This window comes from Haematobia irritans, chromosome 5 (genome assembly GCF_050003625.1).
Source record: "Haematobia irritans isolate KBUSLIRL chromosome 5, ASM5000362v1, whole genome shotgun sequence".
Taxonomy (NCBI): domain Eukaryota; kingdom Metazoa; phylum Arthropoda; class Insecta; order Diptera; family Muscidae; genus Haematobia; species Haematobia irritans.
The window spans coordinates 111075452-111100323 of record NC_134401.1 but is presented as its reverse complement, the minus strand read 5'-3'; the positions used below and the strand labels follow the sequence as shown (position 1 = coordinate 111100323).

The window sequence follows — 24872 nt, the reverse complement described above, 5'->3', positions numbered from 1 at the left end:
TTAGTTTATTAATTATTGGAATTAGATCCAGACAAAACATTGTAATTATAATCGAAAGACACATAAAAATTGCTAATTATATACAATGTTTAAATGAATCGATGATAAAACAACATCACAAATGAACATCAACACAACAGATACACCAATCCATCTAAAATATGCGTTATTATTTCAAAACTGAACACATATTTCCGTAAAGCCAACGATTTCTTGTCCCTAATATACGAATGAGAACTTTGCTTACACTCAAAAAAAAGTTTACTTGGATCCAAAGATTTTGACCTTCCTTTAAGGATTTTGGTATTGATTCCGAACCAATGATGCGGCTTTTTTAAAATAAAGACATTTTTTAGGGACCTCCCTGGCTTTAAATCTAGGATCGATAAAATTAAATTGGATACAGATCTCATTCATCGAATTTTTATTCTCTGTTTGCGATATATTAATAAAGGTATTCATGTACAAACAAATTCCAGTTTCAAAATCCAAATTATGCCATGTACTTCAAAGTAAAAACTGTTTTCTTAATGCTAAAAAAATTTAAACCAAAGATGCAAAACCATTAAAATAAGTCTTAGCCTATATTTGAAGCATTTTTATCTTAAATTTAAAAATTCAATACGTCGGTTGAGTTAAAGACGATTTCTTTAAATTAAAAATGTTTTTCTTTATTTTAAGGAACATTTGCCTTACTTCAAAGATCTACAACTTCAACAGAGGGACGCAAAACTTCAAGATTTGTGTCCTAAATTTAATGAAAAAAATTTTTGAAGCAAGGATTATAAACTTTCTTTTAATTAAAATGTCATTATTTTAAAGAAATTTGTCCTTAGCATTGCGTACATTTCGAGTCCTTAAATTTAAGTTGTTTAATCTTCCATATTAGGTCAATATTTTTTTCAGTGTAGCATAGAATACAAATTTCTATGACATATAAAGAGTTTTACTTGTCCAAAGGTCGATAAACTTTTCAATAAAGTCCTCATATTTGAGTGATTTGACTTAAAAATGGGTATGGCATATATAAAAAAGAAAATTTTGTTTAACTAAGATCACACCCAAAAAAAAAAGTTTACTTGGATCCAAAGATTTTGACCTTCTCTTAAGGTTTTTGCTACTGATCCTGAGCCAAAGATACGGCTACTTTAAAATAAAGATATTTTTTAGCGACCTATCTGTCCTTAAACCTAGGATCAATAAAATTAAAATTAGGATTCAGATCTCAATTATCGAATTTTCATTTTCTTTTCGCAGTATATTAACCACCTAATGCCCCAATTTTTTTGCCAGCTGATTAAATTTCCAATGTTAGCGACAAGAAAAATTTATACGGTAAAATTAGCATATGCTGCAAAGCCTTTTAAATAGTTTCAAATAAATTTTCTTTTTATTTTGCCCATTTTTTTTTTTGTCTTAAGGTGTGTTTTACTAAAAGCTTCCTTATTAAACGAAGTCCGTCTAAAGGCTTGGGCATTAGAGGGTTAATAAAGCTATTCACGTACAAACAAATGCCAGTCTACAAATCCAAATTATAGTGGATACCTCAAAGTAAAAATGTTTTCCTAATTCCAAAAAAACTTTAAACCAAAGATGCTAAATCCTAAAAATAAGTCTTAGCCTATAATTGAAGCTTTTTTATTTTAAATCAAAATATTCAATATTTCAGTTAGTTTCAATTCTTTAAATCAAAAATGTGTTTCTTTATTTTAAGGAAAAATTTTCTTAGTTCAAAGACACGCGACAAATTTACAAAATTTGTGTCCTAAATTTAATGAAATAAAGATTATAAACTTTGTTTTAAATAAAATGTCATTACTTTAAAGAAATTTGTCCTTAATATTTTTTTCATTGCGCATGCTAAAATTTATTTATTTATTTATTCATTATTAAGTTACAATTAAGATTGATAACTTAAACAACTATATACGGCCGTAAGTTCGGCCAGGCCGAATCTTATGTACCCTCCACCATGGATTACGTAGAAACTTCTACGAAAGACTGTAATCCACAATCGAATAAATTGGGTTGTGGTATCTTAAAATTTCTTAACATCGTTTTCTAAATTGTGAGTTAGTCTATACGTGGTATATATTAGACAAATAAGGTATGTATAGGTAAGTCTACAAATAATTACGAATCGATATGGACTTTTGCACGGTACGTAGAGAGCCAGAATTGAAATATGGGGTCGCTTATATGTGGGCTATATACAATTATGAACTTGATATAGACCAATTTTTGTGTGATTGGGGATCCATTTATCTGAGGGCTATATATAATTATAGACCGATATGGACCTAGTTAGGCATGGTTGTTAACGGCCATATACTAGCACAATGTACCAAATTTCAACTGACTCGGATGAAATTTGCTCCTCCAAGTGGCTACAAAACCAAATCTCGGGATCGGTTTATATGGGGGCTATATATGATTATGGACTCATATGGAACACTTTTGGTATGGTTGTTAAATATCATGTACTAAATTCACGTACCAAATTTCAACCGAATCGGATGAATTTTGCTCTTCCAAAGGGCTCCGGAGGTCAAATCTGTGGATCGATTTATATGGGGGCTATATATAATTATGGACCGATTTCGACCAATTTTTGCATGAGTATTTGGGGCCATATATTAACACCACATACCCAATTTCAACCGAATCGGTTGAATTTTGCTCTTCCACGAGGCTCCGGAGGTCAAATCTGGTGATCGGTTTATATGGAGGCTATATATAATTATGGACTGATGTGGACCAATTTTTGCATGGTAATTAGATACCATATACTACCACCATGTACCCAATTTCAGCCGGAACGGATGAAATTTGCTTCTCGTAGAGGCTCCGCAAGCCAAATCGGAGGATCGGTTTATATGGGGGCTATATATAATTATGGACCGATGTGGACCAGTTTTTGCATGGTTGTTAAAGACCATATACCAACACCATGTGCCAAATTTCAACCGCATCAGATGAATTTTGCTCCTCCAAGAGGCTCCGCAAGTCAAATCTGAGGGTCCGTTTATATGGGGGCTAAACGTAAAAGTGGACCGATATGGCCCATTTGCAATACCATCCGACCTACATCAATAACAACTACAAGTTTCAAGTCGATAGCTTGTTTCGTTCGGCAGTTAGCGTGATTTCAACAGACGGACGGACGGACGTACGGACGGACATGCTTAGATCGACTCAGAATATATATACTTTATGGGGTCTTAGAGCAATATTTCGATATGTTACAAACGGAATGACTAAGTTAATATACCCCCCATCCTATGGTGGAGGGTATAATATGTTTTAACATATTAACATATTTGTCCAAACATGTTATGCTAGTTTATGAACATGATATGCTTTAACTTAAAAATAATATGTTAAAAAATTTGAGTTCCAAACATATCATTTTTACACCCAAACACATGAAAAACAGTCTTTTTCGTCCGTGTACACTCCAACTACAATAGGCCAAGAATTGTTTATTTCGGTAAGGACGTAATTTTTAAAAAATTGAGGTAGGCCCTCAATTTATAAGTAAATAAAAAAGAACAAGTATATACGGCCGCAAGTTCGGCCAGGCCGAAGCTTATGTACCCTCCACCATGGATTGCGTAGAAACTTCTACTGAAGGCTGTCATCCACAATCGAATTACTTGGGTTGCGGTATCACTTGCCGATAGCAAGGTATCTTAAAACTTCCTAACACCGTAATATATACCACATAGTCCATACGTGGTATATATTAAACTAAACAAGTATATACGGCCGTAAGTTCGGCCAGGCCGAATCTTATGTACCCTCCACCATGGATTGCGTAGGAACTTCTACTAAAGGCTGTCATCCACAATCGAATTACTTGGGTTGCGATAACACTTGCCGATGGCAAGGCAGGGATCCGGAGCGGAGCGGAGCGGAGCGTGGAGCGGAGCGGAGCAAGCCCTTTTTTTGCCGGAGCGGGAGCGGCGTTTCTAAAATCCGGAGCGGAGCGGGAGCGGAGCGGTTTCCAAATGAAAAACCGCTCCGCTCCGAATAAAATATTACTTGAATGAAATGTGTAACTTTGAAATTACTTAGTACTTAGCGTAGTGTGAGTAAACGTTTAAAATGTACGATATGTATTTTTGTACGTACGTACATTGGGGAAAACACAAAGTGTTTTTTAGTAATTGTTTTCAAAAACGGCAAATGTCAAAATATATCTCTAGTATGTGTTGTAAAAGTAACAACAGTACTTTCGATCAATTTCATCCCGTATTACTACAAAGATGTTTGTAAGGAACGCCAAATAAATGCAATTAAACAATCTTATTTATATTTAATTTTTTAGTTTTCTACACTGAAAAAAATATTGTCGTGAAGTCAAAGATTTCATGTCCTTAGAATAAGAATACAAATTTTGCTTAACATGGAAGACGCATTTCTCTAAAATAAAGTTTTTTTCCTTGTCCAAAAGTCAATAAACTTTTGAATGAAGTTGTAATGTCCTTATAATAAAGTGATTTTACTTAAAAATGTGTATCATAACATGAAAGATAAAATTTTTGAGGTAAGGTCAACGTGACTTTAATAATTAAGAAAAATTCTTTAAAATTAATAAAATTGTATTTAAATTTGTTTCCTTTTTGCATCTTGCCTACAAAGCAAAAAATCGTTAAAAAATAAGACAAGTTTTTCAACACTTTATATTAAAGACGCTTGTTACTTGAAACATAGCATAATTTCTACTGGAAGTCGAGTCTTAATATGGAAAATAAAATTGTCGTTAACTCGTTTTTAAAGGATTTTGATAACAACTGACGAAAAAAATCTAAAAAAATTAAAAATTAGCATTTGCTTCCTAGAAGCAAGTACATAACCCCCAAATTTAAAAGAGAATTGCGTCTTTAAAGTATCCTTACTTGTATTCTCCGCTTCTTTGGCTCGGAATTAATACCCAAACTGTTAAAGTAAAGACAAAATCTTTGGAACCGGGCATGCGTTTTTTCAGTGTAAGGACATTCATATTTGCTTTACTATTGTACTATACCCTAGCATTCTCTTATTTCTGATATTAGTTCTCGAAAATTTAATTAAAATTATGGATAGTTTCAATTTTGGTTGAAAAATATGCGCATATACATTTATTTTAATTTTTTCTCACATTGAAAACTAATGACTTGATTTTATTATTGTATGGTATCTACGTTTTTGAGAACGAACATTTCTTAAAAACGCTGTTCGAAAATGTATTTTTACAATAAAGGGGAAAAAGCTAAATTAGGTAACACTAGATCTGAGTAAGAATATTCGTAGGTATACCACGGACTGATTTCGATGGAGGTTGTTGCAAACATACACTGAAAAAAAGCATACTCGGTTCCAAAGATTTTGTCTTTACTTTAAAAAATTTGGTATTGATTCCGAGCCAAAGAAGCGGAGAATACAAGCAAGGACACTTTTAAAACACAATTCTCTTTTAAATTTAGGTTTTGTGTACTTGCTTCTAGGAAGCAAATTTTAATTTTTCGCTTTCTCAGCTTTTTTTCTTCATATGCTATCAAAGTCCTTTAAAAACGAGTTAACGGCAACTTTATTTTCCAAATTAGGACTCGACTTCCAGTAGAAATTATGCTATGTTTGAAGTAAAAAACTTCTTTAAAATAAAGTTTTGAAAAACATGTCCTATATTTGAAAGATTTTTTGCTTTGTAGTCAATATGCAAAAAGACAACAAATTTAAAGACAATTTCATTAAATTTAAAGAATTTTTCTGAATTATTAAAGTCAAATTGACCTTAGTCTATAAATTTTTTGTTTCATGTTAAGATACCCATTTTTAAGTCAAATCATCAAATATTACAAAACCTTTTCTCTACGTCTGTTGCAAAACAACAAAAAAAAACTTTCGGAGAGTAGTTACTTCTACTCTGTGTATAGACTTTCAATTCCAATCAGCGTTGCCGTTTTGGTCCGATCGGACCAAAATTGGTCCAAAAGATTTCTAATTTTTAAATTTGGTCCATTTTGGTCCATTTTCATAAATTTGGTTTCTATCACATATTAAATAGTAGATGGTGCACCGCAAAGAATATTGTCGGGAGGCCAAATATTTCTCATGCTTAAAATACGAATACGAATTTTGCTTAGAATAGAAGACGTATTTCTCTGATATAAAGTTTTTTCCTTGTCTAAAAGTCTCTAAACTTTTCAATGAAGTCAGTTTGTCCTTATAGCTAAGTGATTCGACATAAAAATGTGTATCCTAACATGAATGAAAATTTCGTTTTAATGAAATCAAAATGGATTTAATATTTCTGAAAAAATCTTCAAAATTAATAAAATGTTTCAACACATTGTTTTAAAGTCATTATACCCTAAACCACATAGTGGTTAGGGTATAATAAATTTGATCTGCCAAAAAATGTGCCTACCAGAAATATTGATTTTAGACCCCATAAAATATATACCGATCGACTCAGAATCACCTCCTGAGTCGATCTAGCGCTTGGTGTCCGTCCGTCCGTCTGTCCATGTATTTGTTGTTCACAGGATTTCGGTGGCAATTATTAACCGATTTTGATGAAATTTGGTACAGGGAGTTTTTGGGCACAACGACGAACGCTATTGAATTTGGAAGAAATCGGATCAAATTTAGATATAGCTCCCATATATATGTATCGCCCGATTTAGACAAATGGGGTCACCCTGTGCTTTTTTTCAAACGGATCGTCGCCAAATTTGGCAAAGGGTAATCTTTTTCATCGCCCTTCAAGTCTGCAAAATTTCATCCAAATCGGTTCAGATTTAGATATAGCTCTCATATATATGTATCGCCCGATTTTCCCAGATTTAGCTATAGCTCCCATATATATGTACCGCCCGATTTTTCTCGAAGAGGAGCGGAGCGGAGCGTGGAGCGGAGCGGAGCGATTTTTTTTTTCTCGGAGCGGAGCGAGGAGCGGAGCGATTTTTTTTTCTCCGGAGCGGGAGCGGAGCGGAGCGAAAAAAATGGACCGCTCCGGATCCCTGTGGCAAGGTATCGTAAAACTTTTTAACACTGTCTTCTAAATTGTAAGTTAGCCCATACGGGGTATATATTAAACAAAAAAGGCCGATTAAATACGTATATAATCTAGTTTGACAAAATTTTCTATAGAAATAAAATTTTGACAAAATTTTCTATAGAAATGAAACCTTGACAAAATTTTCTATAGAAATAAAAATTTGACAAAATTTTCTATAGAAATAAAAATTTGACAAAATTTTCTATAGAAATAAAAACTTGACAAAATTTTCTATAGAAATAAACTGTTGACAAAATTTTCTATGGAAGTCAAATGTTGACAAAATTTTCTATAGCAATACAATTTTGACAAAAATTTCTATAGAAATAAAATGTTGACAAAATATTGTATAGAAATAAAATTTTGACAAAATTTTGTATAGAAATAAAATGTTGACAAAATTTTCTACAGAAATAAATTTTTTACAAAATTTTCTATAGAAATAAAATTTTGACAAACATTTCTATAGAAATAAACTTTTGACAAAACTTTCTATAGAAATGAAATTTTAACAAAACTTTCTATAGTAATAAAATTTGACAAAATTTTCTATGGAAATAAAGTTTAGGTAGATTACAAAATTTTCTATAGAAATAAAATTTTGACAAAATTTTCTATGGAAATAAAATTTTGACATGGAAATAAATTTTTGGTAGATTATTTTTGGCGATATGGACCAATTTTTGTGTAATAAGTCATCGGCTATATATAACTAAAGACCGATATGGACCAATTTTTCATGGCTGTTAGAGGCCATATATTGACAAAATGTACCAAATTTCAACCGTATCGGATGACTTTTGCTCCTCCAAGAGGTTCCGGACGTCAAATCTGGGGACGGTTTATATGGGAACTATATATAATTATGGACCGATATAGACCAATTTTTGCATGGTTGTTAGAGACCATATACTTACACCATGTACCAAATTTCAACTGGATCGGATGAATTTTGCTCTTCCAAGAGGCTCCGGAGTTCAAATCTGGGGATCGGTTTATATGGGGGCTATATATAATTATGCACCGATATGGACCAATTTTTGCATGGTTATGAGAGGCCGTAAACTAACATCAGGTACCAAATTTCAACCGGATCGGATGAATTTTGCCCCTCCAAGAGGCTCCGGAGGTCAAATCTGGGGATCGGTTTATATGGGGGCTATATATAATTATGGACCGATATGGACCAATTTTTGCATGGTTGTTAAAAACCGTATACTAAGACCACGTACTAAATTTCAACTGGATCGGATGAATTTTGCTCCTCCAAGAGGCTCCGGTGTTCAAATCTGGGGATCGGTTTATATGGGAGCTATATATAATTATGGACCGATATGGACCAATTTTTGCATGGTTGTTAGAGGCCGTATACTAACATCAGGTACCAAATTTCAACCGGATCGGATGAATTTTGCCCCTCCAAAAGTCTCCGGAGGTCAATTCTGGGGATCGGTTTATATGGGGGCTATATATAATTATGGACCGATATGGACCAATTTTTGCATGGTTGTTAGAGACTATATACTAACATCAGGTACCAAATATCAATCGGATCGGATGAATTTTGCCCCTCCAAGAGGCTCCGGAGGTCAAATCTGGGGATCGGTTTATATGGGGGCTATATATAATTATGGACCGATATGGACCAATTTTTGCATGGTTGTTAGAGACCGTATACTAAGACCACGTACCAAATTTCAACCGGATCGGATGAATTTTGCTGCTCCGGGAGGCCCTCCAAGCCAAATTTGGGGATCGGTTTATATGGGGGCTATACGTAAACGTGGTCCGATATGGCCCATTTTCAATACCATCCGACCTACATCAATAACAACTACTTGTGCCAAGTTTCAAGTCGATAGCTTGTTTCGTTCGGAAGTTAGCGTGATTTCCACAGACGGACGGACAGCCGGACAGACGGACAGACGGACAGACGGACGGACGGACGGACATGCTTAGATCGACTCAGAATTTCACCACGACCCAGAATATATATACTTTATGGGGTCTTAGAGCAATATTTCGATGTGTTACAAACGGAATGACAAAGTTAATATACCCCCATCCTATGGTGGAGGGTATAAAAAGGCCGATTAAATACGTATATAATTAAGTTTAAAGTTTCTATAGAAATAAAATTTTGACAAAATAAAATTTTGACAACATTTTCTATAAGAGTAAAATTTGGAAAAAATTTTCTATAGACATAAAATTTGGAAAAAAATTTCTATAGAAATAAAATTTGGAAAAAATTTTCTATAGAAATAAAATTTTGACAAAATTTTCTATAGAAATAAAATTTTGACAAAATTTTCTATAGAAATAAAATTTTGACAAAATTTTCTATAGAAATAAAATTTTGACAAAATTTTCTATAGAAATAAAATTTTGACAAAATTTTCTATAGAAATAAAATTTTGACAAAATTTTCTATAGAAACAAAATTTTGACAAATTTTTCTATAGAAATAACATTTTCACAATGTTTTCTATAAAAATAAAATTTTGGTAGATTATTTTTGGCTCGAGTGGCAACCATGATTATGAACCGATTTATACCAATTTTTGTGTGATTGGGGATCGGCTATATATAACTATAGACCGATATGGACCAATTATGGCATGCACGCAGAGAAGGAATATGATCACCTCAAACATGTTTCAAGAGCAAAATGTTATTTTTGTATGGTGACCATGTAACATGTTTGTCACTAAAATGTTATTTTCTCGTCAAATATAACCTGCTTGCCGACATCAAATACATGATTTCCGAGAAAATAACATGGTTGCGAAAACCATGTTACATGGTCACCACCCAAAAATAACATTTTGCTCTTAAAACAGGTTTGAGGTGATCATATTCCTTCTCTGGGTGTGGTTATAAGCGGCCTTATACTAACACCACGTTGCAAATTTCAACCGGATCGGAATAATTTTGCTCCTCCAAGAGGCTCCGGAGGACAAATCTGGGGATCGATTAAATGGGGGCTATATATAATTATGGACCGATATGGACCAATTCTTGCATGGTTGTTAGAGAGCATATACTAACACCACGTACCAAATTTCAATCGGATCGGATGACTTTTGCTCCTCTAAGAGGCTCCGGAGGTCGAATCTGGGGATCGGTTTATATGGGGGCTATATATAATTATAGGCCGATGTGGACCAGTTTTTGCATGGTCATTAGAGAATATTTACCAACATCATGTACCAAATTTCAGCCGGATCGGATGAAATTTGGTTCTCTTAGAGGCTTCGCAAGCCAAATCGGGGGATCGGTTTATATGGGGGCTATATGTAATTATGGACCAATTTTTGCATGGTTGTGAGAGACCATATATAAACACCATGTACAAAATTTCAGCCGGATCGGATGAAATTTGCTTCTCTTAGAGCAATCGCAAGCCCAATTTGGGGGTCCGTTTATATGGGGGCTATACGTAAAAGTGGACCGATATTGACCAATTTTTGCATGGTTGTTAGGTTGTTAGAGACCATATACCAACACCATGTACCAAATTTCAGATGGATTGGATGAAATTTGCTTCTCTTAGAGCAATCGCAAGCCAAATTTGGGGGTCCGTTTACATGGGGGCTGTACGTAAAAGTGGACCGATATGGCCCATTTGCAATACCATCCGACCTACATCAATAACAACTACTTGTGCGAAGTTTCAAGTCGATAGCTTGTTTCGTTCGGAAGTTAGCGTGATGTCAACAGACGGACGGACGGAGGGACATGCTTAGATCGACTCAGAATTTCACCACGACGCAGAATATATATACTTTATGGGGTCTTAGAGCAATATTTCCATATGTTACAAAACGGAATGACTACGTTAATATACCCCTCATCCTATGGTGGAGGGTATAATATGTTCTAACATATTAACATATTTGTCGCAGACATGTTATGCTAATTTATGAACGTGATATGCTTTAACTTAAAAATAATGTGTTAAAAAATTTGAGTTCCAAACATATCATTTTTACACCCAAACACATGAAAAACAGTATTTTTCGTCCATGTACACTCCAACTACAGTAGGCCAAGAATTGTTTATTTCGGTAAGGACGTAATTTTTAACAAATTGAGGTAGGCCCTTAATTTATAAGTAAATAAAAAAGAAAAATGCTACTGTAGTCCTTTGTTTGTTTGTTTGTTTTTTTTTTTTTTAAATTTAACGAAAAGTTTATGTTTCTTTACAGGTATGTTGGGCTTTATCAATCGAATCATTTAATATGGAGAATGTAAGTTTTACGAATATTTAATTGTTGCATGAATAGAGTATCGCTTACTACAAAATAGTAAACAATCTGAAATTGATGTCTTGTCAATAAAGGCCGTCAATCCATAAGGAATCATTTTTATCATAGTCATACATACCATTTGAACTATTGGACCAAATTTGAAACAAAATAGTCTTATAATACATTTTTTTACCCTAAACCACATAGTGGTCAGGGTCAAGTTTGATCTGCCAAAAAAATGTGCCTACCAGAAATATTGATTTTAGATCCCATAAAATATATACCGATCGACTCAGAATCACCTCCTTAAACGCAAGGAAAAAAACGTTTGGAAAACGTGTACCGAAAACGCTTTTCTTTTGTTAGAGTTTTTTGAATTGCTTCGAAAAGTATACACTTTTATCACCAAAAAAAACTTGGTTTATTACAAAATTTTTATTTTTTCGATAAAAAAGTTATTTTTGAACCAAAAACACAGTCCATTTCGTTTATATCAAACACTGTTCTTTTCTGACTTTAGGTTTTTAATAAGACACATTTTACAGTTCATAGTAAAAATTTAATATAGTAGTATGTAATGTTGAACATCTTTTCGGAATCTTCCGACCATATCTGGAATATATGTAAATAAAAAAAAAAACAAAAAAAAACTGTGGTCGAAGCAGGGATCGAACCCACGACCCTTGGCATGCAAGTCGGACGTAGCAACCACTGCTCCACGGTTCCCAACTAAATGTATGTTTCTGTTAAATAAACTTTGTTTAATCGGCTCGTGGGCGCCGCAAGCTATGCTATATAAATATAACTTATATGGGTAATTGTCTATTGATGACAATAACGGCTACATAGCTAAGTGGATAGTGTGTTGGTTTACAAATTGCATGGTCCGCGGTTCGATTCTCCGTCCAGGCGAAAGGTAAAAAAAAAAATTAAAAATTTATAAAATCGTATAATGTAGGAGAACATTGTTTGTATTACAGAAAAAGGTGCTAAGAACTAAAAAACTTCGTGGAAGTGAGAGAGATGTGAGGGAAAATGTAATTAGCCAGAAAAAAAAATTTGTTTGAGTTAGTCTTTGTGAAATTGTTTTTACATCCTGGAAAAGAATAAACGTTTATCACAAAAAGTATAAACTTTTCTTCCAAATACACTTCCTTTCAACGAAAAGCAAATGAGAAACGAACTTTGTTTGTCTAAAATTTCGTTTGGGAGGAAAGAATTATTTTTTTGCGTGTAGTTGATGTAGCGCTTGGTGTACGTCCGTCCGATTTCGATAAATGGGGTCAGATTGCGATCATTTACTAACCGATCCGCGTCAAATTTGATACAAAGTAATCCAATTGACCAAATTTCATCGAAATTGGTTCAGATTTAGATATACCTCCCATATATGTATATGTATCGCCCGATTTTTCCAAATTTGGCCATAAGTCCCTTATTTATCAACCGATCTTACTCAAAGTTGGCCAAATCTAATTTTTTATAGTACTTGTTATATGTGCAAAAATTGACCGAAATCGGATTTAGCCATAGCTTGGTGGTTTAGGGTATGATTTAGTCCGCCCGACTTTCTACTTTAGTTACTTGTTTAAATATGCAAGAGACGGATGCATACGTTTCGGCTTAACCGCACTTGGCAGCGTTCTTCCTTGCTTGTGTTTTCTTGTACTAAATTACATTAACATTTTATTTTACAACGATCACTGCTAATGATAATGTTAATACGATACAATGAAATATGTTTTCGAATAAACTGATAACCTTGTTCGAGACAAATATAGTAACACAAATTAAGCCAAATTAAATATGAAATGATTTCTAATTGGCATGCACAGGAAAGAGAATACTCATAAATTGGTTGTATATTTCATGCACTGAAACAAAAAGCATGGCCGGTTTCAAATATTTAGTATTTACTCTAGTGATTTGGGTATTGATTCCGAGCCAAAGAAACGGAAAATTGAAGTAAGAAAATTTTTAAGAAACAATTCTCTTTTAAATTTGAGTTTTGAGTATTTGATACTAGGAAACTAATTTTAATTAATTTCTTATACCCTCTACCGTAGGATGGGAGGTATATTAACTTTGTCATTCCGTTTGTAACATATCGAAATATTGGTCTAAGACCCCATAAAGTATGTATATTCTGGGTCGTGTTGAAATTCTGTGTCGATCTAGGGATGTTCTTCCGTCCGTCCGTCTGTTGAAATCACGCTAACTTCGGAACGGAACAAGCTATCGACCTGAAACTTGGAACAAGTACTTGTTATTGATGCAGGTCAGATGGTATTGCAAATGGGCCATATCGGTCCACTTTTACGTATAGCCCACATATAAACGGACCCCAAAATTTGGCTTGCGGACCCTCTAAGAGAAGCAAATTTCATCCGATCCGGCTGAAATTTGGTACATGGTGTAATTATATGCTCTCTAATAACCATGCAAAATTTGGTTCACATCGGTCTATAATTATATATAGCCCCCATATAAACCGATCCCCAGATTTGGCTTGCGGAGCCCCTAAGAGAAGCAAATTTCATCCGGTCCGGCTGAAATTTGGTACATGGTGTCAGCATATGATATTTAACAACCATGCAAAAACTGGTCCACATCGATCCATAATTATATATAGCCCCCATATAAACCGATCCCCAGATTTGGCTTGCGGAGCCTCTAAGAGAAGCAAATTTCATCCGATCCGGCTGAAATTTGGTACATGGTGGCAGCATATGATCTCTAACAACCATGTAAAAATTGGTCCATAATTATATATAGCCCCCATATAAACCGATCCCCCGATTTGGCTTGCGGATCATCCGATCCGGCTGAAATTTGGTACATGGTGTAATGACCATGCAAAAATTGATCCACATCGATCCATAATTATACATACCCCCATATAAACCGATCCCCAGATTTGGCTTGCGGAGCCTCTAAGAGAACCAAATTTCAGACGGATCGGTGTAAGTATATGGTCTCTAATGACCATGCAAAAATTGGTCCACATCGGTCCATAATTATATATAGCCCACATATAAACCAATCACAAGATTTGACCTCCGAAGCCTCTTGGAAGACCAAAATTCATCTGATTCAGTTCAAATTTGGTACGTGGTGTTAATATATGGCCTCAAACACCCATGCAAAAATTGGTCGAAATCGGTCCATAGTTATATATAGCCCCCATATAAACCGATCCCCAGATTTGACCTCCGGTGCCTTTTGGAGAAGCAAAATTCATCTGATCTGGTTGAAATTTGGTACGTGGTGGTAGTATATGATATTTAACAACCATGCCAAAAGTGGTCCATATCAGTCCATAATCATATATAGCCCCCATATAAACTGATGCCGAGATCCGAATCCGTTGAAATTTGGTACATTGTGCTAGTATATGACCGTTAACAACCATGCCTAACTAGGTCCATATCGGTCTACACCCAGTAAAAAAATTTGAAAGTTCTTCCAAAGGCACAACTTTAAAAGCACTTCCAGAAGATGCACTCCCAATGATGTTCTTTATTTTAACATCCCAGGAAGTTCTTTTAATTCAATGTTTTATAACTTGGTTTTTTCTTACTTTTAATGGGTAATTTTAACTTTTTGGTTTTAAATAGATTAAAAACAGAGAAAGAATTTATAAAATGGTACAAATCATTTAAATTTTGTTGAACAAAATGCTAAATCCAATCCGAAAAAATTATGATTTTTTGAAAATATTTGAGGTCAAACCTTTCCGACAAGCGTTAGAATCCATTCAAAATTATAAAAAGATATAAAAATTATTTATTTTCCAAATTATCACAGACTTTTTTAATTTACATCCAAAACATTGAATTCGGATCACACATAAAAAAGTGATGCAAATTCAGTGCAACGGCTGTTGAAATGGAGAACTTCCGTCCTATGACAAGCCCATGTTAAATTCATCGCTTCTGCGTCAATTTTGCACCACTTCCGGATCCAAAAAGAACATTTTCATTACTTTTTTGGCGACGCTTTTTTTGCTGGGTAGTTATATATAACCCTCAGCTAAATTTCATTTCATTTCATTTCATTTATTTCACACTGTAATACAATAAGCCCAACGGGCCAATAAACTATATTACAAGTTATCAATAGTTGATATGCATAATAACAATAATAAACGTATATAATAATATCACAAATCCATTATTAGATATATAAGTATATATAGAAATAGCCACGGCTCCCCAGCCGCAATATTAACGAAATCAATAAAATTCAAAAAACAAAATTCATAGCCCAATCAGTAGTAACAGACTATTGCCCACTGTTAATGTGGTCAATAAGCTTAATTTTAAATACCCTCTTTGAAAAAGAAAAATTGCGCAAAAATAGTGGCAGTCGATTCCACAAACGCGCAACTCTCACTAAAAATGATCGTTCATAAAATTGACTGTGCATATTAGGAATCAGAATCTGGGGGTTCCTACTTGTCCTGGTAAAAACAAAATAACTTCTTAAAAGGGGTGGCAATCCAGACTTAATAATCCCGTAAAAAAGGGTCAACAACTTAACATCAACCAGTGAATCAAATGGAAACCCCAAAAATGATGATACAAAACGAGACACATGGTCATGGCGTCGAAGTCTATATACATAGCGAACAATAGTATGTACAAGTTGGCGATCACCAATCACACGAAAATTGATCCATATCAAGTTCATAATTGTATATAGCCCCCATATTTCCATTCTGGGTCTCTACGTACCGTGCAAAAGTCCATATCGATTCGTAATTGTTTGTAGACTTACCTATACATACCTTTTTTGTCTAGTATATACCACATATGGACTAACTCACAATTTAGAAAACGATGTTAAGAAGTTTTAAGACACCACATTTCAAGTAATTCGATTGTGGATTACAGTCTTTCGTAGAAGTTTCTACGCAATCCATGGTGGAGGGTACATAAGATTGGGCCTGGCCGAATTTACGGCCGTATATACTTGTTTTTTTTTTTATACCCACCACCATAGAATGGTGACGGGGGTATAATAAGTTTGTCATGCCGTTTGTAACACATCGAAATATTGATTTCCAACCATATAAAGTATATATATTCTTGACCAGGGAGAAATTCTAAGACTGTCTGTCTGTTGTAATCACGCTACAGTCTTCAATAATCCAAATTTAGGCTCGACTAAATCTAAAATAAAGTATTAAAAAACTTCTCCTATTTTTAAACGTTTTTTTTTCCTTTGAAGTCAAGATACAACAAGTATATACGGCCGTAAGTTCGGCCAGGCCGAATCTTATGTACCCTCCACCATGGATTGCGTAGGAACTTCTACTAAAGGCTGTCATCCACAATCGAATTACTTGGGTTGCGATAACACTTGCCGATGGCAAGGTATCGTAAAACTTTTTAACACTGTCTTCTAAATTGTAAGTTAGCCCATACGGGGTATATATTAAACAAAAAAAAGGCGATTAAATACGTATATAATCTAGTTTGACAAAATTTTCTATAGAAATAAAAATTTGACAAAATTTTCTATAGAAATAAAAACTTGACAAAATTTTCTATAGAAATAAAATATTGACAAAATTTTCTATGGAAGTAAAATGTTGACAAAATTTTCTATAGCAATACAATTTTGACAAAAATTTCTATAGAAATAAAATGTTGACAAAATTTTGTATAGAAATGAAATTTTGACAAAATTTTGTATAGAAATAAAATGTTGACAAAATTTTCTACAGAAATAAATTTTTTACAAAATTTTCTATAGAAATAAAATTTTGCCAAACATTTCTATAGAAATAAACTTTTGACAAAACTTTCTATAGAAATGATATTTTAACAAAACTTTCTATAGTAATAAAATTTGACAAAATTTTCTATGGAAATAAAGTTTTGGTAGATTACAAAATTTTCTATAGAAATAAAATTTTGACAAAATTTTCTATGGAAATAAAATTTTGACAAACATTTGTATAGAAATAAACTTTTGACAAAACTTTCTATAGAAATGAAATTTTGACAAAACTTTCTATAGTAATAAAATTTGACAAAATTTTCTATGGAAATAAAGTTTTGGTAGATTATTTTTGGCGATATGGACCAATTTTTGTGTAATAAGTCATCGGCTATATATAACTAAAGACCGATATGGACCAATTTTTACATGGCTGTTAGAGGCCATATATTGACAAAATGTATCAAATTTCAACCGCATCGGATGACTTTTGCTATATATAATTATGGACCGATATGGACCAATTTTTGCATGGTTGTTAGATACCATATACTAACACCATGTACCAAATTTCAACTGGATCGGGTGAATTTCGCTCCTCCAAGAGGCTCCTGAGGTCAAATCTGGGGATCGGTTTATATGGGAGCTATATATAATTATGAACCGATATGGACCAATTTTTGCATGGTTGTTAGAAACTATATACTAACACCACGTACTAAATTTCAATTGGATCGGATGAATTTTGCTCCTCCAAGAGGCTCCGGAGTTCAAATCTGGGGATCGGTTTATATGGGAGCTATATATAATTATGAACCGATATGGACCAATTTTTGCATGGTTGTTAGAGGCCGTATACTAACATCAGGTACCAAATTTCAACCGGATCGGATGAATTTTGCCCCTCCAAGAGGCTCCGGAGGTCAAATCTGGAGATCGGTTTTGTATGGGGGCTATATATAATTATGGACCGATATGGACCAATTTTTGCATGGTTGTTAAAAACCGTATACTAAGACCACGTACTAAATTTCAACCGGATCGGAAGAATTTTGCTCCTCCAAGAGGCTCCGGTGGTCAAATCTGGGGACCGGTTTATATGGGAGCTATATATAATTATGGACCGATATGGACCAATTTTTGCATGGTTGTTAGAGGCCGTATACTTACATCAGGTACCAAATTTCAATCGGATCGGATGAATTTTGCCCCTCCAAGAAGCTCCGGAGATCAAATCTGGGGATCGGTTTATATGGGGGCTATATATAATTATGGACCGATATGGACCAATTTTTGCATGGTTGTTAGAGACCGTATACTAAGACCACGTACCAAATTTCAACCGGATCGGATGAATTTTGCTGCTCCGGGAGGCTCCCCAAGCCAAATTTGGGGATCGGTTTATATGGGGGCTATACGTAAACGTGGTCCGATATGGCCGATTTTCAATACCATCCGACCTACATCAATAACAACTACTTGTGCCAAGTTTCAAGTCGATAGCTTGTTTCGTTCGGAAGTTAGCGTGATTTCCACAGACGGACGGACAGCCGGACAGACGGACAGACGGACGGACGGACGGACATGCTTAGATCGACTCAGAATTTCACCACGACCCAGAATATATATACTTTATGGGGTCTTAGAGCAATATTTCGATGTGTTACAAACGGAATGACAAAGTTAATATACCCCCATCCTATGGTGGAGGGTATAAAAAGTGGACATACAAAAAGTCAACAAATTTAAAGACGATTTCATTAATTTTGAAGATTTTTTCAGAATTATTAAAGCAAAGTTGACATTACTTTCTTTAATATTACGATAGCCAAGTTTAAGTAAAATGTCTTAACTATAAGGACAGAATGACTTCATTGAAAAGTTGATCACCTTTTGGACTAGGAAAAAACTGCATATCAGAGAAATGCGTCTTCTATGATGAGCAAAATTCACATTCGTATTTGAAAGACATAAAATCTTTGGCCCAAGAAAACATGTTTTCAGTTTTGGCGTATTGTAACGCAGATCTAAATTATAATATCCTTAGTCATGATTTCTTGGGGTAGTCATATCATGTTTTTATACCCTCCACCATAGGATGGGGGTATATTAACTTTGTCATTCCGTTTGTAACACATCGAAATATTGCTCTAAGACCCCATAAAGTATATATATTCTGGGTCGTGGTGAAATTCTGAGTCGATCTAAGCATGTCCGTCCGTCCGTCCGTCTGTCCGTCTGTCCGGCTGTCCGTCCGTCTGTGGAAATCACGCTAACTTCCGAACGAAACTAGCTATCGACTTGAAACTTGGCACAAGTAGTTGTTATTAATGTAGGTCGGATGGTATTGAAAATGGGCCATATCGGCCCACGTTTACGTATAGCCCCCATATAAACCGATCCCCAAATTTGGCTTGCGGAGCCTTCCGGAGCAGCAAAATTCATCCGATCCGGTTGAAATTTGGTACGTGGTCTACGTATACGGTCTCTAACAACCATGCAAAAATTGGTCCATATCGGTCCATAATTATATATATCCCCCATATAAACCGATCCCCAGATTTGACCTCCGGAGCCTCTTGGAGGGGCAAAATTCATCCGATCCGGTTGAAATTTGGTACCTGATGTTAGTATACGGTCTCTAACAACCATGCAAAAATTGGTCCATATCGGTCCATAAATATATATAGCTCCCATATAAACCGATCCCCAGATTTGACCTCCGGGGCCTCTTGGAGGAGCAACCTTCATCCTACCCGATTGAAATTTGGTACGTGGTGTTAGTATATGGTCTTTAACAACCATGCAAAAACTGGTCCATATCGGTCCATAATTATATATAGCTCCCATATAAACCGATCCCCAGATTTGTCCTCCGGAGCCTCTTGGAGGGGCAAAATTCATCCGATCCGTTTGAAATTGGGTACCTGATGTTAATATACGGTCTCTAACAAGCATGCAAAAATTGGTCCATATCGGTCCATAATTATATATAGCTCCCATATAAACCGATCCCCAGATTTGAACTCTGGAGCCTCTTGGATGAGCAAAATTCATCCGATCCAATTGAAATTTAGTACGTGGTGTTAGTATATGGTCTCTAACAACCATGCAAAAATTGGTCCATATCGGTCCATAATTATATATAGCTCCCATATAAACCGATCCCCAGATTTGACCTCCGGAGACTCTTGGAGGGGCAAAATTCATCCGATGCGTTTGAAATTGGGTGCCTGATGTTAGTATACGGTCTCTAACAAGCATGCAAAAATTGGTCCATATCGGTCCATAATTATATATAGCTCCCATATAAACCGATCCCCAGATTTGACCTCCGGAGCCTCTTGGAGGAGCAAAAGTCATCCGATGCGGTTGAAATTTGGTACATTTCGTTAGTATATGGCCTCTAACAGCCATGTAAAAATTGTCAAATTTTATTACTACAGAAAGTTTTGTCCAAATTTCATTTCTATAGAAAGTTTTGTAAAAAGTTTATTTCTATAGCAATGTTTGCCAACATTTTATTTCCATAGAAAATTTTGTCAAAATTTTATTTCTATAGAAAATTTTGTAAAAAATTTGTTTCTGTAGAAAATTTTGTCAACATTTTATTTCTATAGAACATTTTGTCAACATTTTATTTCTATAGAAAATTTTGTCAACATTTTATTTCTATAGAAAATTTTGTCAAAATTTTATTGCTATAGAAAATTTTGTCAACATTTTACTTCCATAAAAAATTTTGTCAACATTTTATTTCTATAGAAAATTTTGTCAAGTTTTTATTTCTATAGAAAATTTTGTCAAAATTTTATTTCTATAGAAAATTTTGTCAAACTGAATTATATACGTATTTAATCGGCTTGTTTTTTTGTTTAATATATACCCCTTATGGACTAACTTACAATTTAGAAGACAGTGTTAAAAAGTTTTACGATACCTTGCCATCGGCAAGTGTTATCGCAACCCAAGTAATTCGATTGTGGATGACAGCCTTTAGTAGAAGTTCCTACGCAATCCATGGTGGAGGGTACATAAGATTCGGCCTGGCCGAACATACGGCCATATATACTTGTTCTCATAATATGTCATTCTACTAAACATTTCATGATATTGGTTTTATTGCACTAAATTGGTGCAATATTGGTATATTTAAATGTTTTACAATCATTTATTGTTACAAGTTTTTTTTTTTGTATTAGAAGTCAGCCATTCATTAAATCATTTCAGTTTTTTTTTTCTTGCATACAAGTTATTTTAGCCATAACCTTTACGAAATTGCGGTCATTTCAAGCGTAAAATATTTTTTTGTTATACTCGTTAACATTTATGAAAATTTTATATGTTTTTTTTTATTTTTTGTTTTCATTTCGAACAAATTTGGAAAACAAAGTGTTCAACATTTAACAGAGTAAATATTTCTTAATACTCTTAACACTAACTGAAGTGGAAAATAAAATGATTGTAATTCATAAATGTTAGTCAGAAGACCATAATGGCATGGTGGTATTTCTAAAAATGTTGCTTATAACAAAATCATCTTCGGATGACATCGCATAGATGGACATTTGCATATTAATTCGCAATTCAAAGACGAGAAACTTTATTTGATTTTAATTTGATTTAAAAGAAATCTATAAATATTTGACATAATGATGTTTATAGGTTTTTCTTGAATGCATCAACGATGAATTTGCATAAGCAACTGATCTTTAGAAAAATATCCAATTCCAATATTCCGAATAAGCATAAGCAAATCACTGTCAAAGTGAATATGCATCACAAAGCTTCAGGCCTTAATAAATTTAACACTATGTAACAGAGAGAAAACAGCTGAGATCTGTCGCCTAGATTTTTTGGGCATTTATGCAAGACTTCATTTCCATTTAAATTTCAGCAAATGTTGATACGTATTTTGTATTTCTTCAAAAAGTTCAAAATTCGAATACCAAATATTTTTTTTTAAGTTTTAATTTTTTATGCTAATAACACGCAACCACCGAGTAAAGCGGCGTTCTTTTCCAAAAAACAAATAGCTTTAAGCTATAAATATGACACAGTTTGCGCCTTCCAACAATGAAAACAATGTTGTCGTTAGGCCAAAGATTGCATGTCCTTAAAATACGAATGCAAATTTTGCTTTGCATTGAAGACGCATTTCTCGGATATAAAGTTTTTTTCCTTGTCCAAAAGTCGATACACTTTTCAATGAAGTTGTTTTGTCCTTATAGTTAAGTGATTCGATTTAAAATTGAATATCCTAATATGAAAGAAAATTTTGTTTGACTACGTTCAAATTGGCTTTTAAAATTCTGAATAGTTTCTTAAAATTAAATAAATCGCCTTTAAATTTGTTCACTTTTCTTGTCTCGACTACAAAGCAAACAAACTTTTAACAAGTATATACGGCCGTAAGTTCGGCCAGGCCGAACCTTATGTCCCCTCCACCATGGATTGCGTAGAAATATCTTCTAAACACTGCCATCCACAATCGAATTACTTAAGTTGCGTAACGCTTGCCGATTGCAAGGTATCTTAAAACCTCCTAACACCGTCTCTAAATTGTATGTAAGTACATACTTGGTATATATTAAATCAAAAAAGATCGATCAAATACGTATATAATTCAGTTTGACAAAATTTTCTATAAACATAACATTTTGACAAAATTTTCTTAGAAATAAAATTTTAACAAAATTTACTATAGAAATGAAATTTTCTATAGAAATAAAATTTTGACAAAATTTTTTATAGAAATAAAATTTTGACAAAATTTTCTATAAAAATAAAATTTTGACAAAATTTTCTATAGAAATAAAATTTTGACAAAATTTTCTATAGAAATAAAATTTTAACAAAATTTTCTATAGAAATAAAATTTTGACAAAATTTTCTCTAGAAATAAAATTTTGACAAAATTTTCTATAGAAATAAAATTTTAACAAAGTTTTCTATAGAAATAAAATTTTAACAAAATTTTCTATAGAAATAAAATTTTAACAAAATTTTCTATAGAAATAAAATTTTAACAAAATTATCTATAGAAATAAAATTTTAACAAAATTATCTATAGAAATAAAATTTTAACAAAATTTTCTATAGAAATAAAATTTTAACAAAATTTTCTATAGAAATAAAATATTGACAAAATTTTCTATAGAAATAAAATTTTGACAAAATTTTCTTAAGAAATAAAATTTTAACAAAATTTTCTATATAAATAAAATTTTCACAAAATTTTCTATAGAAATAAAATTTTCTATTGAAATAAAATGTTAACAAAATTATCTACAGAAATAAAATTTTGGTAGATTATTTCTGGCTCGAGTGGCAACCATGATCATGACTCAATATGGACCAATTTTTGTGTGATTGGAGATCGGCTATATATAACTATAGACCGATATTGTCCAATTTTGGTATGGTTCTGGCACGGTTGTTAGAGACCATATACTAATACCACGTACCAAATTTCAACCGGATCGGATGAATTTTGCTTCTCCAAAAGGCTCCGGAGGACAAATCTGGGGACCGGCTTATATGGGGGCTATATATAATTATGGACCGATATGGACCAATTTTTGCATGGTTATTAGAGACCATATGCTAACATCACGTACCAAATTTCAACCGGATCGGATGAAATTTGCTTCTCTAAGAGGCTCCGCAAGCCAAATCTGGGGGTCGGTTTATATGGGGGCTATACGTAAAAGTGGTCCAATATGGCCCATTTGCAATACCGTCTGACCTACATCAATAACAACTGCTTGTGGCAAGTTTCAGGTTAGCGTGAGTTCAACAAACGGACGGACGGACATGCTTAGATCGACTCAGAATTTCACCACGACCCATAATATATACTTTATGAGGTTTTAGAGTAATATTTCGATGTGTTACAAACGGAATGACAAAGTTCATATACCCCCATCCTATGGTGGAGGGTATAAAAAGAGAAGACGCATCTCTCCGATATACATGTTGTCCTTGTCCAAAAGTCGATTCACTTTTCAATGAAACCGTTTGTTTGACTAAGGTCAACTTGGCTTTTATAATTCTGATTTTTTTTTAATTAATGAAATAGTATTTAAATTTGTTGAATTATTGTATCTTGAAACGTTGTTAATTGAAATATAGCATAATTTCTACTTGAAGTTGAGCCTGAATTTGTTGTAAAGTTTTCGTTAGCACGTATTTAAAGGCTTTATAGTTCATACAGAAAAATACCTGAGAAAGCCAATAAATTACAATTTGAACTCAAATTTAAATGAGAATTGTGTGTTAAATGTGTTCCTACTTCAATTTTCGGCATCTTTGTCTCGGAATAAAATCGTGTTTTTTTTTTTGTAGTACAAATCTAATATAGTGTAGCACTATGCAATGCCATATATCCTTCCAAATTGTTCGAAAATTTTTAAAATATTTGTAAAATTGCACTGGTATTGCAATGGAAATCATTTTTATGGTCCTAAAAATTTGTTTTTGCTACAACATTTGTAGTAAAATGGAGGATCAGACGTTTCCTGTGAACGAAGTTCTTTTGAAGCTGCATGTGAGGGCATTAAAACATGTAATAAATAAACATGATTGACTACATGCCTTGCTGATGACTATAGCGATTTTGCGGTTTCGTCGAGTAAAACAATATTAAATTTCATATTTGCTTCTATACTGAAAGAAGTGGTTTCGTTTCTGAAGAACCAAATTTTAGAAAATTTCCTTAAAAAATGAAGCAGATAAGAGATAATCCTAAATTCGGATTTATTTACTCTTAAAGCAAATACATTATAACACAGAAAAATATTGATGGTATTCTGTTAACTGATGGTATTCTGTTAAGTTTGCTTTTA

General features: G+C 33.6%; 1 protein-coding gene across 4 annotated transcripts in view; it reads left to right on the top strand.

The window, feature by feature from the left end:
* The window catches only part of LOC142238507 (uncharacterized), a 493393-nt gene that overhangs the window by 150169 nt on the left and 318352 nt on the right, over positions 1-24872 (top strand). The gene's annotated exons all lie outside the window — the stretch shown is intronic.